The 16,557-nt window shown below is 36.1% G+C and overlaps 1 protein-coding gene across 2 annotated transcripts in view; it reads right to left on the bottom strand.

Moving 5' to 3' along the window:
* The window catches only part of tafa3a (TAFA chemokine like family member 3a), a 98,679-nt gene that overhangs the window by 17,196 nt on the left and 64,926 nt on the right, over positions 1-16,557 (bottom strand). The gene's annotated exons all lie outside the window — the stretch shown is intronic.

Here is a 16,557-nt window from a genome sequence, read left to right as displayed (position 1 = left end):
TCCACGCGCCGTTTAGATGAATATGTAAATTAGTGCTGTGTGCTTTTCTCCCAATATCAAAATAAACCAGCCTGATCTCACAGCAATTCGTACGAATTTTAAGAGGTGGCTAATTCGTACGAATTCATACGACCTCACTCATACGAATTAGTACGATTTTTGCTAAATCGTACATATTTTACGAATTGCCCAATTCGTATGAATTCATACGAATGACATACCCCTGACCCCGCCCCTAAACCTACCCATCACGTGGGTTTAGACAAATCGTACAAATTCGTACGAGTGAGGTTGTACGAATTCGCCACCTTTTTATCACTCGTACGAATTCGTACGAATTGGTCGTGAGATAGCGTTGAAATAAACATACAACAAAACAAAAACTGCGGTGAGAAAACAGCAGTAAAGAAAGCATCTGATCATAGCAATGTGGATATGTTCGGCATTTCGGCATTATCCAGTCAAATCACGTCACTTATTTATACCACTTTACAATATTGCTTTAAAGCCACACATATCATTACTGTTATCTATAGGCCTACTGTAATCAAGACATTTCTTCAAGAAATTCATTACAAACAAAAATATATATACTGTAGAACAGAGAAATTTCATGTCGGAGCAGGATTTGAGTTCTTTTACCGGTGAGCGTGAGTGGTACATGAGAGGAGCAGAGCTCACTGGCATTGAGTTTCAAAAACATTTACAAAAATCTTACTGGCATTTTTAATCTTACAAGGAAATTTGTGTCCTATGTCTGTAGACCTGTCCTATGTCTGTTTTATGCCAAGAAAAAAAGCAACAAACTTCAATAACCAAAAAAAAAAAAAAAAAAAAAATTTGTGCAGCTAAATTTTTAGACAACATGGGTGGTCAGTAGAGGCAGTGAATGAAATGTTCTTCAAATAAATTGAGTTGCACATTACTAGCACATTCCAAGTTGCGCTGCAGGAAATAAGTGCACTCTTTTTTCCTCGACTTCATGATCAAGCTCACTTTCGCTCCGTCTGTCCTAACACTTATTACTCAGTGTGACTGCAGCAAAAAGAAAGAGAAATGATTCTCTCTTTTTTTTTTTCTTTGATCAGAGAGAGCAAGTGAAGCAGAGTGGCAACCCAATTACCATACCATCACCATGGCAATTTACAGCAAGTCACTTATGAAATTGTTATGAGGCGATAGGAGAGCTAGCCATCTGCGTTCTGCAGAAATGGAAGATCAAACGTTCCGTCTCGACGCCGCACTGGTTACCTGATCAGAGGTGTTTGGGTGTGAAGAGGGGTGAGATGGTCTCTAAAAAGTCTAAATGAATAGATGTCACATCAAATGTTCTTTAACGGGTCAGAGCTTTGACACAAATACGCTGTTTTTCCCTGACACAAGACGCACTCTGAAAACCAACGAGCCGTGGAAAGCCCGGGCTGGAGCACTGACAGCAAATTCTCGCCTGCAAGATATGGCCGTTCAGGTTCTGCTGAGGAACAACACACATACATGGCTGAAGTACCTCTGTGGTTGGCAAAGGCTAATATGAAGTCAACACTCCCAAAACAGGAGTGAGTCTGGGCAGAGGTCCAAAACCTCACACTGGTGTAAACAGAAACTGAAAAGCACACAATAGCATCACACATGAATATCTGTAAATGAAAAAGGCTTGATTTTGATGGTAGGAAATGTACTGTAAGGTAGCTATCTAATCTGGGAGTTGTTGGCCCAAATTGAAATATATTTTCCCCACTGACATGTGGGATTTATTTATTTTATTTATATATATATATATATATATATTTTTTTTTAATAAATAAATAAAATTTGTTTAAATATATGAATCTCTCAATATTAACAATTAAGTAGAAAAGTAGAAAGAGTAATAAATATACATCCAGTATATAGGGTCAAAATATCCATTTGTGCCTAGTTATTGAAAGTGTTTCAATTATGCCTTTTTATTTTTTTATATAAAATATTCAACAAAATTGTATAATTGATCTGAGCTCATATCTTGAGTTCTACAATACAAAAAGTAAAGAAACATTATTTGAAAACGGACTAAGATCTTCCGTACAAATATTGTTCAATTTTCTTTCTCTAAATAAATTTCCTTAACATATCAAATGTATTCTTCAGAAATACTATGGTTTTCGATTGTACAAACGCAAAATCTAATAACAAATTCAAGGTACATTCATTTTATTTCCCAGACAGCATTCTGCAAATAAACATTACAACCCTTTAAGCACAAGTCAACATTATTAATAATTCCATTTCACTGATGATGCCTTGAGACATCACCAGCGACATCATTATCATTTAACACAACCCGAGTTTTCCGTTGGCATTATTTCTTCTTAAAAACGAATGAGTGATTTTTTTCCTAATTATCGCATTAACCATAATGCGATTATCAACAAATCTGCATTTACATGAATGCTTAAACAGTTCGAGAAATATTATTTTCGCATTCTGGGTCAACACATAATCACACAGTTTAATGAGGCAGGGATAGTGATTCCAAAATACTCTACAGATCATTGCTTACCATTCTCCCTCTGTAAATATCATTCATCATAACGGTATCCATTTGAAAGATCTCTCTGGCTCTCTTTCCTTCCCCTGCTGTATCCTTTCCCAGACACCAGAGTGCACATAGTGGTCAAGCCAAAGGTTTGGTGACAGATTGCAATAGCTGACAGATTCAGAACACATCGGCCAAGGGCTCAAATGAACCTCTGTCCAACACCATCCATCTCTACATTGCACCATTAATGGCTGCCCCTGATCAATGGTCCTCCCTTGAGGAATCACGCACCCATCTCAGTCAATGGTCTCTGAATGTTATTACATTTCAGTTGTTGTGAAAAAGAGCAACACCCTGAAACTAATAGAGTCGCTGTCACTGTTTGACACGCACTTGGCAAATGGTGGATGAAAGTAAAGGTGAAGAATACTGCTATTTCAGAAATGGCACTGAGTCTAGAAAGGCAAAAAGAGCTGTGAGATTTTAAATCCAGGATTTCTTTTTTGTGCAGATACATACAGTTCTCAATACATACATACAGTACAGATACATCCTCAAAAGTTTACATACCCATGTGAAAATGTTAATAAATCATAAAAATTGCATGTTATTTTTTGGTTTAATACTGTTCTGAAAACACCGTTTCACATAACAGATGTTTACATATGGTCCACAAGACAAATAGTTGAATTTATAAAAATGACCTTTTTTATACCCAAAAGTTTATATAGCCTACCCTTGATTCTTAATACTGTCATTACCTGGATGATCCACGACTGTTTTTTATACTTTTTTTTATGATGGTTCTTCACGAGTCCCTTGTTTGTCCTGAGCAGTTAAACTCCCCAATGTTCTTCCAAAAAAAAAAAAAATCCTCTGATCTGCACAATCTGTGGTTTTCCAGCATCTTTTGCAAATTTTAAAGGGATACTTCACTTTAAAATGAAAATTCTGTCATCCTTTACTCACCCTCAAGTTGTTTCAAACCTGTATGAATTTCTTTCTTCTGCTGAACACAAGGGAAGATATTTAGAAGAATGTCAGTAACCAAACAGTTAACTGGAACCATTGACTTCCATAGTATATATTTTTTCCTACTATGGAAGTCAATGGTTCCAGTTAACTGTTTGGTTACTGACATTCTTCTAAATATCTTCCCTTGTGTTCAGCAGAAGAAAGAAATTCATACAGGTTTGAAACAACTTGAGGGTGAGTAAAGGATGACAGAATTTTCATTTTAAAGTGAAGTATCCCTTTAACCCTTTCTGACTGTATGAGTTTGAGATCCATCTTTTTTACACAGACAGGACACAGCAACAACTGAGGGACTCAAACACAACTACTACAAAAGCCGAAAACATTCACAGATGCTCAAGAAGGAAACACGACGCATTCAGAATTAACTTTTTGAATTGGATGATCAGTGTACTTAAAAGTAACATTACGTTATAAATAAATAAATATGTAAATAGGCAATTAAATAAATAAGCAAATAAATACAATATTTGAAACCAGAAAAGGCTGTTGGTAGATTCTGAAACAAACACAAGGAAGTTATAATGCTTCTGTTAATCAGCCAAGTGGCCATAGTTAGTTATTGATCAATATTCCAAAATATTGGCTGATACATTAGGCAAAATTTACATTTATTCATTCAGCAGACGCATTTATTCAGACTGATTTGCAAATAAGGAATATACAACAAAGTAGTTACATAAGGAGGCAGTAAGTTAGTAAGTTGTGCTGTAATACAAAGTTCCATAGGTTCCATTATATTTATATTCATAATGGACCGTTCTTCGAGTGAGACTTTAAACCGAGGTCCTGACTCTCTGTGGTCACAAAAAATCCCAGGATGTCTTTCGAAAGAGTAGGGGTGTAACCCCGGCATCCTAGCCAAATTTGCCCAGTGGCCTCTGTCCATCATGGCCTCCTAATCATCCCCGTATATATATATATAATATATATATATATATATATATATATATATATATAGATATATATAAAATAATTGGCTTCTCTCCACCAGTAAGCTGGTGTGTGGTGGGCGTTCTGGCGCAATATGGCTATATATATAAATATTCTAAAAAATATATCCCTCCATAGTTAAATTGTGCCCTGGCTGCTCTGTCGTTCATTTGGGAACTGAGTGGTGAAATCTACTTTTCTCACTTCTGAGACTTTTATTACACCTGCCTGTCTGCGTGTTCTTGTCTTGTCTAGCTTTCAAGACAATAGCTTCAGTATTTAGTTACTTTCCTCATCCATTAGAGGAGCATCCAAGGTCAAAAGCTTGCATACCATTCACATCAAAGCACCTGACTCTATTGGAAAATAAAGGGAGGAAAAATGTATAAAATGACAGAAATATGTGTGCAACACAACGAAGGCTCAAGTTTGATATTACTTTATGGCTTTAACAGCACATTCTAGCTAGTCCACAATTCCCAAAGCTGATAAAATAAATGAAATCATGATGTAATATCATATGAAAAATACTGATATATCAAAATATGCTCAAAGGCTACTTATATGGACTACTATAATGGTGCATTTTCATTTTTGGAGCCACATTCAGCCTAATACCTCCATTAGCAGGGAATTCGCCGGTGTTCGTTTTCCCGTGTGTTTGTTCATTCCGAATGCATCCTGTCTCTCACTACAGTGTTTGCTCTAAATAGCATGCTGTCCCCACCCTCAAAGTGTCAGTAGCGCTTTAAATCTCACATATGCACACATACGCACACATACACTCTCCTCTGAGCCTGCAAAACATGACTGACAGGAGAGATGTCATCACACATGCTGCCGTGGTAACAAACAACACCAATCAGCTTCCTGTGCTGTCGTCTACCGTCTGAGGTGGAAAGGAAACAAACACAACTCAAATAAAACAAATCCTATATTAACAGGACTGTATTACTGTATTATGGTGCACTTTTTCAAATGCAACTTTGAGATTTGAAGGTTGTACATCTCTGAGGGCAATATTTTAGGATAGTTCACCAAAAATATTACCCATACTAAACACATTATTCTAAAGATTTCCAACCAAAACCACCATGGCAGGCAAAGGGCATAAAAAAACCTCCATTACTAGCTCTGACTCATTCAAGTATGCCATTTCGGGTCAAGGTGAAATATTGCTAGCATTAATTGTTAATCGGCCAAATTACAATGAGTGTTAAGCAAAGCTGCTGCTAGCCAGAGGTGAAATATTACAATTATGAATTCTTAATAGTCTAAATTACTTTAACTTAGGTCTGTTCAAGAGTCATTAACTTACTGAATGGTAGCTGCTGGTCATAATTAATTCACATTTGAAAACACCACATCGCTCCCTGACACTGAACATTTTGTTTTGCATAATTTAACCAGCATCACTTTTCTAGTAGTGTCACTGGTCACTGTGGGTCACCAGACAGGGATTAGACTGCATATACGATATGAATGGCAAATTAAATCACAGCAAAAATGATTTTTATAATAATAAATTACCATCCACTTTTGAGAGCGAATGATGTGGTTGTCAATTTCTTTCTTATATTTTGTTTTTTAGGACTTCACACAACAAATACCTAATAGTGACTAATTAATAGTAATTTAGCAAACAGCTCAATAATCCAACAACTCTAGCCACATGCAATAATGCATGCTGGGAGCTTGCAGACCCTTAAAGTGCCCCTATTATGCTATTTTAAAGTTTCCTAATGTTGTTTTGGAGTCTCCTACAACAGGTTTACATGCTTCAAAGGTCAAAAAAACTGTTTCATTTCCTCATAATATACATTTGCACATCACCACATATTCAATGACTCTCAAACGACTCGTCAGATGAATCAATCTCTCTAAATCCCTCCTTTCCGCGAGCTACTCTGCTCTGATTGGCCAGACGGCTCAGTCTGTTGTGACTGGTTTACTCATTTCTTTACCAAGTATTTTTCTAATATATTGCGTTTAACACGTGGAAACTGTATCAGTAACAGTGCATGTATGCAATGTATACATTAGCCGAGCTCTAGTGTGAATGAATGATGTGAATGACTGATGTAACATAAACGATGGTAAAACAAATCTTGCTCCATCCTTAATCTTTCCTCAAAGTAGTGAGAACGACAGACAATCTGCATTAATAGACAGAGTTTTAGGTAATAGTGGCCCACAACTGATTAGCCGAAGTATTTCAGTAAGACAGTAATAATGTGAGTTAGCCAGTTAGCAGGGGACCTACACAGTATAAAACTCAAAACTAAGCATTTTGAACACCATCTTTCAAGAGCAAGCAGTTTGTGAATCCTGCAGTGAACTCTGAGATTTGAGAAGCAGTCATCAGTGAAATAAAGGGAACACAACAAAAGTTTAGGATTATACTGCTGTGATATCATGGTAAAGATGAACTTTAACCACCGATTCTCCACATGCTTGTCCTTGGGCAGTGAAAAAAAACTGGCTTTACCTTCACATTGTAGAGCACAGCGCCGTCTTCTCGACATGATGCTATCCAGTATCCACAGGAATCAGTTGCTGGTTTGAGGTTCAAGTTCTCCCTGGAGTCTGCGCGCACAATAAGTGGGCGGTGCAATATGCAAATGGTTTGTTTGACGTCACAACGAAACGGTTTATGACTCGCTTGAAAACAATTCATTTCATTGACTCAGAGTCGACTCTTACTTTTGAAAGACAATAACTTTATATACGGTGGACTTTCAGATTTAAAACTTTGCAGGATGTTTTCATTCACTTAGAGCTATATGTTGCACACTACATGAAAGGTCATTTTCAAAAATCCATAATAGGGGGTGCTTTAACCAATTAGTAGCATTGTTCAATGTTATATATTTTTTTCCACTCTTTTAGGTTTGTTGGTACGAATTTCAAGAGAATATTGTTAGTCCAACATGTACTATTATGTAGATTTATGGTAATTCACATTTCTAAGTATATCTGACTCAAAAGGCCCCCTGTATGCTGGATAAAATGTAATTGCAGTGTACAAGATGAGTCATCCATATTTTTGGTCCATTTTCCGGGAAGAGAAAGTCATTTAAATTTAAAATGCGTACTGTATGTCTGCTTTATTTTAGGAGTACACTAGCATGCAGATGGTTTCCGAGTAAACGGATAGGCCTATGGAGGAAAATTCAGCATCCATGGGTTACAACCCTTTAGGCAGATATTTAGACATTTGACTTCACAAACACAGGAATCTATGTTAATGCATTATGTAAAATCAGCACTGGAAAAAGGATGACCATAATTATTTTTTAATGTGGTAACATACTGGTGCCTTTATTACTGTTGAAATCCAGATGGATGGATGGATGGACGGACGGACGGACGGACCGATAGATAGTTTTATATAATGCCATGTCAGCATCTAAGGCTATTTTCATGGCAAAAATGAAATTACAAAAATACAAATATTTCGATTTCACGATTTCACTTTGCAAAGACAAGACAAACTAATTAATTTTTTGCAGTAATGTGTACCAATGAATCATGTACAATAAGACCAAGAATATGAGCACTTATGATGAACTGACTGCATGGACTGATAGAATTCATTTTAAATACTGTATTAAGTCATTAATATTACTGTATTAAGGTGGGGGGGGGGGTGTTAGGTAGTGAAACCAATGAAAGGAGGAGGGAACCAACAACCTGAGAAATCCACAAAATCTGTGGAGCATCTCTCACAATAGTTCTCTCGCCTCCTCTTGTTTTGCTAAGGATGTCTGCTCGTAAATGTCTTCCAGGATTGATATCGTATTATTACTTGCACTTATTGAGTGGGTAGTTTCAAAGGGACAGTTATTAAAGCAAATATCTTTAATTTGCGATCTGGGGGCCATCAATCTGTTCTAGTAATAACAGCAAGGAATTCCTTATTAGAGCTGAGAGAGAAATATTGAGTTTCCTGACATATCCTCAGCTGGGTAAAAATATAACCGTGCTCAAATCATGAAATGCGACTCTACTGGAGGTGTGCATACGAACCGTGAGAAAAAAATACCTTGCGTTATCATAGCACCGCAGTTTACAGAGTGAAATCTAAAAAGCAATGTGCGCATTCAAAATCAATTGACTTCTTGTTTAGCCTTACTATGCAATATTGCTTTAAATATAGTAATAATAATTGGCAGGCTACATAGTGGATGGTAAATTAAAATTAATTGTATCTTACATGCACTCTTCAATAAAGCAGGGAAAGGTTACACTCAATGAAAAAGTTCAAATTCATCTAAAAAAAATCCAAAGCTAAGGTATTTAATTCAGTCCTTTAATAGCAAAAAAAAGCACCTGTCACACTTGTCTCAAAAATGAATGGCTACAATTGCAGGGTCCTAGAACACATAAATGTGAGGTTTAAAAAACAACAGAGTAATTTTAAAGTCTTCGTGATGGCGATGTTAACACTGTTCTCAGCAAGACCCGCTAGACTGCTGTCAGCACTTCTCTGCTAATTGCCGTTCTCAGTTAAAACCATTATGATCCCCTTTTATTCTGCCCAAAATAGAAAAAAAATCATGTTGCTCAGTCAAAGACCGACTGCCAGGAATTCTCAATGGCTACTAATGAGATGCAAGTCATGGGTAAAGGCTTGTCGTATGAGCTCTGGGGCCGGTTGCATAAAGCCATTATGTTAAGACAGTGTCTTAAAGGTGAACTAAGTAACTTTTTTACCTTAACTGAACAGCTTCGGAGTCATTGGAATGGTTACATTACTTATTTCGGGTTGAATGGTGGTCGTTTCGCACCCCCCTGGTGCCCGTGAGCGGAAAACCTGCACTTGCAACTTTGAGCCGCCGGGCCGCCGGCCGCCGCGTCAGGAAGTATCGCGTGATATCAGGTCTCGCGATGTAAACAATTGCTTTACGGCCAAAAGAAATCTGTTAAAATGCTGTCATTATTGCGCTCCCTCACGCTGTTTGAACCCGAATGAAGAAGACGTTTTAAAGAATGTCCCATCCGCTTTGATGTCGTTGATCTACTAGCCTCTGGTGTCTGAGAATCGCCAACGAGTTTTTACAACAGTGTTGTCAAATATCTATTCCGAAGCTGTGGGGGGAGCTCTAGAGAGAAACCTGCGAGCAAAAAGCGAGAATACAGCGAAGAAATCCCGAAACTACTGAGCCCAGCTTTAAGTTGTAGTATGACCCACTAGCAGTTAGTCAGGGGCAGTCAGTCAGTCTTATTTTTTGGTATCAAATTAGGCTAATCTATGTTTTTATGTAACTGATTTTAAAAAGCTATGAACAGTCTTAAAAAAAAAAAAAAAAAAGATGTCTAACTTGTAAGACTCATGCAACCGGCACCTGTATGAATAGTCAAATGAGTTATAATGATGGTGGATAATGACATGGACTTTGACTTGAAACAGCAACTTGTTTAAACAGTGAAAATGGGAACAGTAAAATATGTTGAATGTAAACTGATTACTACTGTTGCTATATGTTTGCTTAAACTATTACTATCTTAACTATTACTATCGTCCACTCAACACTTAAAGGGATAGTTCACCCAAAAATTTAAATTCTGTCATTAATTACTAACCTTCATGTTCCAAACCTGTAAGACTTTCGTTTTAAGATCTCTTTATGAACTTTTTGAAGCATCAAAGTGGTAGTTGCGTAGCTGTATGGAGGGACAGAAATCTCTCAGATTTCATCAAAAAGATCTTAATTTGTGTTCAGAAGATGAACGAAAGTCTTACAGGTTTTGAACGACATGAGGGTGAGTAATTAATGACAGAATTTTCATTCTGGGGTGGACTAGCCCTTTAAGAAACGTCAATTCAATTATATTTACATAACGCTTTTTACAATGGTCAGTGTTTCAAAAGCAGCTTTACAGAAAGATGTTGCGGTAATAAATAACAATATGGAAGTTAATTATGTAGAGGCCAAGAAATATCTATTTATCAGCTTCTTAAAAAGTACCCTCTATCTAGATGAGCTCTGCACACTCCTGGGATGCTTTTTAAACGGTATTAAAAGACTTCAGATACTGTATATGCCAGACTCTTGCCGGCTGTTATCCCTTCACTTCTTTCACATTTTCAGTGTTGTGTCAAACAAATGGTCAAACTTCACCCAAGGCAAATGCCATCTATGACAACTGAGACAATTACTACCTGCATTAAATGTCACATGCAGTACTTTAAGTCAAAATATATAAAAATGATTTGAGGACATTTATGCCATGTCTGTCTGTCTGTCTACTCTATCTATCTATCTATCTATCTATCTCTCTCTCTCTATATATATATATATATATATTTATCTATCTATAGTATCAATTGCATCCATCTATCTGTCTGTGTATTATGCATCCACCATGTCTTTACTCCAGTATACCGTGAGATGTGTTCCATGAGGTCCAGTGTCCCGGAGGAAACACCTGCCCTGCAGACAGCAAAATGTCACTGTCTTCCTCCTGTCTTTCCCTGGTACAAGCTATAGCTACACTATTGTACACGAAGTGCACTGAGGCATGCCCCTTGTAGACATGCAAGCCCACTCTAAATTATGCAGTCTGTGGCAAGGCAGCCAACATGTAAACGAATATTAAACGAACTTTAAAGCTAAAAAAAAAAAAAAGTTTAAAATTAAATTTACCTGAACAAAACCACCAAGGAACCTTCATGAAATGTATAATAACAACCCAGAAACTCTATTATACCTGGAGTGAGATATGAATGGTGTAATTATGCAATCTACTAGCAGGGGCTAAGACAATGCTAATGAATAATGTCAACCATTCTTTTTCTGGACAAAGAAGGTTATTATACAAGTGAAAGTGTTAAAGTGTAAGTGGGTATGTGCAAATTAACCTTTTTGTTTTGGTGATCTCATGAAATTAAAAATTAAATTCAGTTCGGGGCCATATTTCATCTCAACATCAACAGAACATTATTCCAGAAACCAGTAACATCTATAACTTTATGACCTGCATGGTGTATCACTTCAAGCCCCATATCTGAAGAAAAGAAACCAGCTGTCAGATTAAATCTGATAATCGGTTCTTGCAATGTGGTTTTCACGCCTCCATTATTCCAGCGTGCGTTGCAGAATCTCCCCCTGCAGCTACTGACGAACAAATCAGAAAATGCTTGATTGCTGCATATTAATATGGAGACGCATCTATTTAAGGAGAAGAGGAGGGAAACATTCCATCTAATCAACAGCAAGAGATGATCTTATTGCTTTATGATTTTACATTGATGCATCACATCAGCGTCTTCAAAATCAACACAGGAAATACATGACATAAATAAAATCTCAATTGTTTCTCCTAGAGAGCAATAAGATTAAGGAAATTTCTCGAATAACGCTTTGAGTTTCACAAACTGAGGTCAGATATGCCAAGACACCAAAGTCTGTAATAAAAAGTCCGAAATTTCAATATAAACTATTTCCCAATAAATTCTTCCAAGACCAAATGATCAACGCTATCAATATAAATGCCCATTTTTTGTAGTAGTATAGCTTTTTAATGCCAGGTCAGCATCTGAGGCTATCTTCATGGCAAAAACAGAGTTACAAAAAAATACAAGAGTTTAATAAATACAATAAAAATGAAAAACCAAACCAAAAGAACAATACAGCAGTTAATATTATACAAAATGTTTAACATTTACACAATAATAATTCTGAAATCTTTTCTGGTAAAATCTTACTGAAGTCCTTAAATGAGCTTACAGCATAAAATGTTGTCTACTTGCATGAAACATGGGACAGTCCAATAAAATATGTTTAAGAGAAAGGGGGGTCTTGCATAGAGTAGAGTTGCATACATAGAGTTGGGTCCTCGCCTTTAAGCAATCTAGTATGACCTATGCGACACCTAGTGAATACCACTTGATCAAATCTTGTCAACAGTTGTCTCATTTGTATCTATGAAAAGGAAATACGGTTGACAAGGAGCACAATTAGCAATAGCTTTTAAATTAAATAGCTTTTCCAGTATCAAGTTACTTTTTCTAATAACTAACAAATATTCAGTCAAGTCCATTGAACATTGTCTAGGCATTAAAAACAAAATGAGTTGCCAATGGGTTAAGAAAAGTGTAATTCAAGTTATATTGTCTGAAAAAATATGTTTTATTTAATTGTTTGTTCGGTTTTGCTTCTCAATGGATTTTATTTGAATGATGTTAAGATATTTTTTACTGGGGACAAAAGCAAACAAAAAGGAAAAGGATTTTGCAGTGCATTTCCAAAGCAGCCTTCTCAACTAAAATATAAAAGACCTAGCTTTGAGCAACATTTTCTCTAGATATGCACACATTTAAATTTTCCATGCTTATTGGGGAGACCCCAAAAACAACTAGGACATTCCAATGCATTTCTGCAAGTTTTTTTTATGTTTTTATTTATTTATTGACGTTACCAGATTTTCCCTCATTCCCTCTGCCTCTGTTTTTTCATCTCATGCCATATCTTCCTCCCAATGTTACCCTGTCTCTCTCTCTCTCTCATGACTAACTAATGAGTCCTGGCATTGCTGTTGTCCCTGAGGTGTTATTGGGCTGATCTGCTCTTAAGGGTGTTCTGAGAGGTTGACTCTCCTAAGCAGCAGGAGGCCCGCACTTCTCTTAAATAGCGGGGCTAAAGAGGTTTGTTTACTGGGTAACACCTTGGCCTGACCTCCCCGAGCCACTGGGAGTTACTCTGTGATTAGTTCTGTGCTAGCCTGGAGCTGAGGAGCCGGCATCGGGTGGAAAGCCACTCTCTTCCCAAAACAGGGTGAATGATTGGGCAACTTGCTCTGTAATCAATCATCCTTTCTACCACCGACATACCGCACGTACACATCCAACGGGAGAAGGATGGGGCCCTCCTAAACTTGTTGCTATCTTTGTCGCGGTGCCTGAAAAGCTGCATGATTTTATTTAGAGTCGGCCTTTGACTTGATAACAGGAGATTAATTGTCGCTGTTGCTTGGCTTTTCCCCAATGGGTCTTTGTGGCTTTCGGCAAACACAGAGAAAGGAAGACACAGCCTCACCAGGATGTACGCAGCTAATGTCTGTGTGTGTACGTGCTCAAACACGACTTTCTCTAATAGCTCCTGGTCCACTACGGTTTGCCACTCGGCCCCTGTGGATGGGGTCTCATTATTGCGATGTGTATTCACATCTTCCACCTTTTGCCCAGGGTTCTCCTTCACGTTGTCGCTTTCTCCTTACAGTGGCATTTCAGTGACAAGCCTGACACTTCTCTTCTGGCGCCCCTGTTGGCCTGCAACTGGGCTCCACTGACCTAACGCTGCACTCCCATCAAGAGACTTCAGAAAGAGAAATCAGAAGTATACTAAAGAAGTATACTTCAAGGTCATTTTATGAAGTATACTTAAGTAATGTTCAAGTATATTTTAAGTATACATTATGCAGTAAGTATACTAATGTCAATATGTACTTGTAGTAAACTTGTAAGTGTACTATTTTAATACCGCTTGGGACTAAATTGGCCCACTTTTAGTATATAAAAGTATATGTTTAAGTGTACTATAAGTGTAACAGTAGTAAACTTTAAGTTCATAATTACGTTTCTCATTTGTACTGCAAGTGAACTTATGGGTATACTAGCAGTTTACTATTTTAATACTTGTAGACAATTTTTTGTTTATGTGAGTACACTTTGAAGTATACTTTCAGTAAACTACAAGTTTAGTAGTTTTATACTACAAGTTTTCTTTAAGTGAACTTAACATTATACTTGTAGTTTACTATATATTATTTTTGCACTTGCAGTAGGCCTATATACCACTATGTTCAAATTTTATTTTTTATACTTGAAAATAACTGTACTTTAATTTTAAAAACATTTTATTAGCTTCATGCATCCTTTTTGATTAACTCTTGAATGTTGGTAAGTTTCATAAAGAAAGGCAACATTTTAAACAGAAAAGTTGAGAAAATCTAATTTTTGTCAAAGACAAATTCATCCTTGATCAGATTGAGAACGATGATCAAAACAAAGATGGAGTAGATCGAGTCCAACGCCCCCAAAACTTCAGTCGTTTTCTCTTCATGGGTTACGCTTCATTTCATTTGGTAATATTAAATAGTTTTGATTTACACGCTGTTTAATGTTTGATGATCACGTTATTTTACATTTGAGTGAGCAATCTTCAATCACTTGTTTCAGCGTCTTCTTCTCCTGTGTTTTGATCCGGAGATTCTGTACTAGAAGATGTGTCATAGCGCCCCCTACCGTATAACAGTGAAAACATGGATAGCTGGAAAATTCAGTCAATGGCGGGGAAATAGTAAAGTAGAATTAAAGTAAATTCCTATGTACACTACCAGTGGACTAGCCTAAACAAAAATTCAGATACACAGAATTAGAAACATATCTGTTTTGTATCAATATTTTAATCAATATGAATTAGAAACATGTTTTATATTAATATTTTAATCAATATTTTCAAACAATGTAAGTTTCAAAAGACTGTATATGAAAAACAATGTAAAAAAAGTATATTTAATAGGCTATTCAAAAGAGTTAACACAACTACAAGTGAAGTATACTTTGAATACAAGTACAGGCCAAATATACTTGGACTTTTCTCTCAGTATAAGTCAAGTACACTTAAGTGTAATTTAAGTATATTTCTGAGAGGTGCATAAAGTATATTTTTGAGAAGTATATAAAATGTAGACTGAAAGTAGGCTTTCTTATTTTTAGTTGAAAAGAAGTATGCTAACAGAACACTTGAATAAACTTTAAATTATTATTATCGATCAGGGCCAAGATCAAGGGTCAGTTCCATGCTTATTTTATTTACTCTATAAGCTATTCCACCCAAAAGCTTGTTACTATATAAACATGAACATGTTAAAAAAAGTATTTAATAAGCTACTCAATCAAAATAGTAAACACAAGTACAAGCCAAGAATACTTAGAATACTTAATTATACTTTTAAGTATTTAGTTTTTATTTATAAGTTTATTTGTATAGGGACAATACAAAAAAAACATGATCCCAGTCAAAACTGGAAAATATGTATTGCACATAGAGAGTATAGCAAAAGCTAATTTGCATCTCAGTTCCCTAGAAAGGCTTTTCTAATAAAAAATAAAAAATAAAAAAATAAAACTACTACTCATAGAATAAAACTACCACAATATGTCACTTATAGACATTCAAATACCTACCTAAATTATACATATTAGAATGGAGCTTTCAACTCTAGCACACAAAAACAAACAATTATTACATTCAAATATGTGTGCAGTTCTGGTTTATTTTAAACCACCGCTTTACCTTCAATGTAAAGGACTTTATTTCAAGTATTGCCTTAAACTCATTTGGCAACAGGTTCCAGAGTTTGGAGCCCTCAACAGAAAAGGCTCTTTGCCCTTGTGTAGTTCTACGAAAATTAATCCTACAATTCCCACCTGCCGAACTCCTAGTGATTCTACTTGTATCATCCTGTCTCTTTATCAATTTACATACAACAGATGGTGCCTTATTGTGCAAACATTTAAAAATCCATTTTATATATGACAGATTTTTAAAATGTGTAAAGCTTAGCATATAAAAAAAAAAATTCAAACGTTGCAGTGATGCCATCGATTTGGCTTTTTATCCATTATGTTTAGAGCTCGATTATACAACATTTCAATTTTTTTAATTAAGGAATCACTTGTTGGAGTCCAAACTGTAATACAGTATGAAATGCGGGACAAGATCATTGCATGCATATATCTCGATCAACAAGTACAGGCCAAATATACTTAGACTTTTCTGTCAGTATAAGTCAAGTATACTTAAGTGCAATTTGAAGAATATTTCTGAGAAGTACATAAAAACAAGACGGAAAGTTACTTTCTTATTTTTAGTTTAAAAGAAGTATACTAATAGCACACTTGAATAAACTTATTTTCCGTAAGGATATTCAGCAGCTTGCATCTCCAATATGAGAAATTTAGTCAAGCTAATGCCAACAGAAAATTTTCATTCAAGCTAATGCCATATTTCTGAACAAGGTCAAGCAGATGGTTTCGAAAACAAGTTTATGCAAGGCTGTTC

Source organism: Rutilus rutilus (assembly GCF_951802725.1).
Source record: "Rutilus rutilus genome assembly, chromosome: 12".
In the NCBI taxonomy this organism is placed as follows: domain Eukaryota; kingdom Metazoa; phylum Chordata; class Actinopteri; order Cypriniformes; family Leuciscidae; genus Rutilus; species Rutilus rutilus.
The sequence above is the reverse complement of the archived record's forward strand: the minus strand, read 5'-3'. Positions and strand labels throughout refer to the sequence as shown.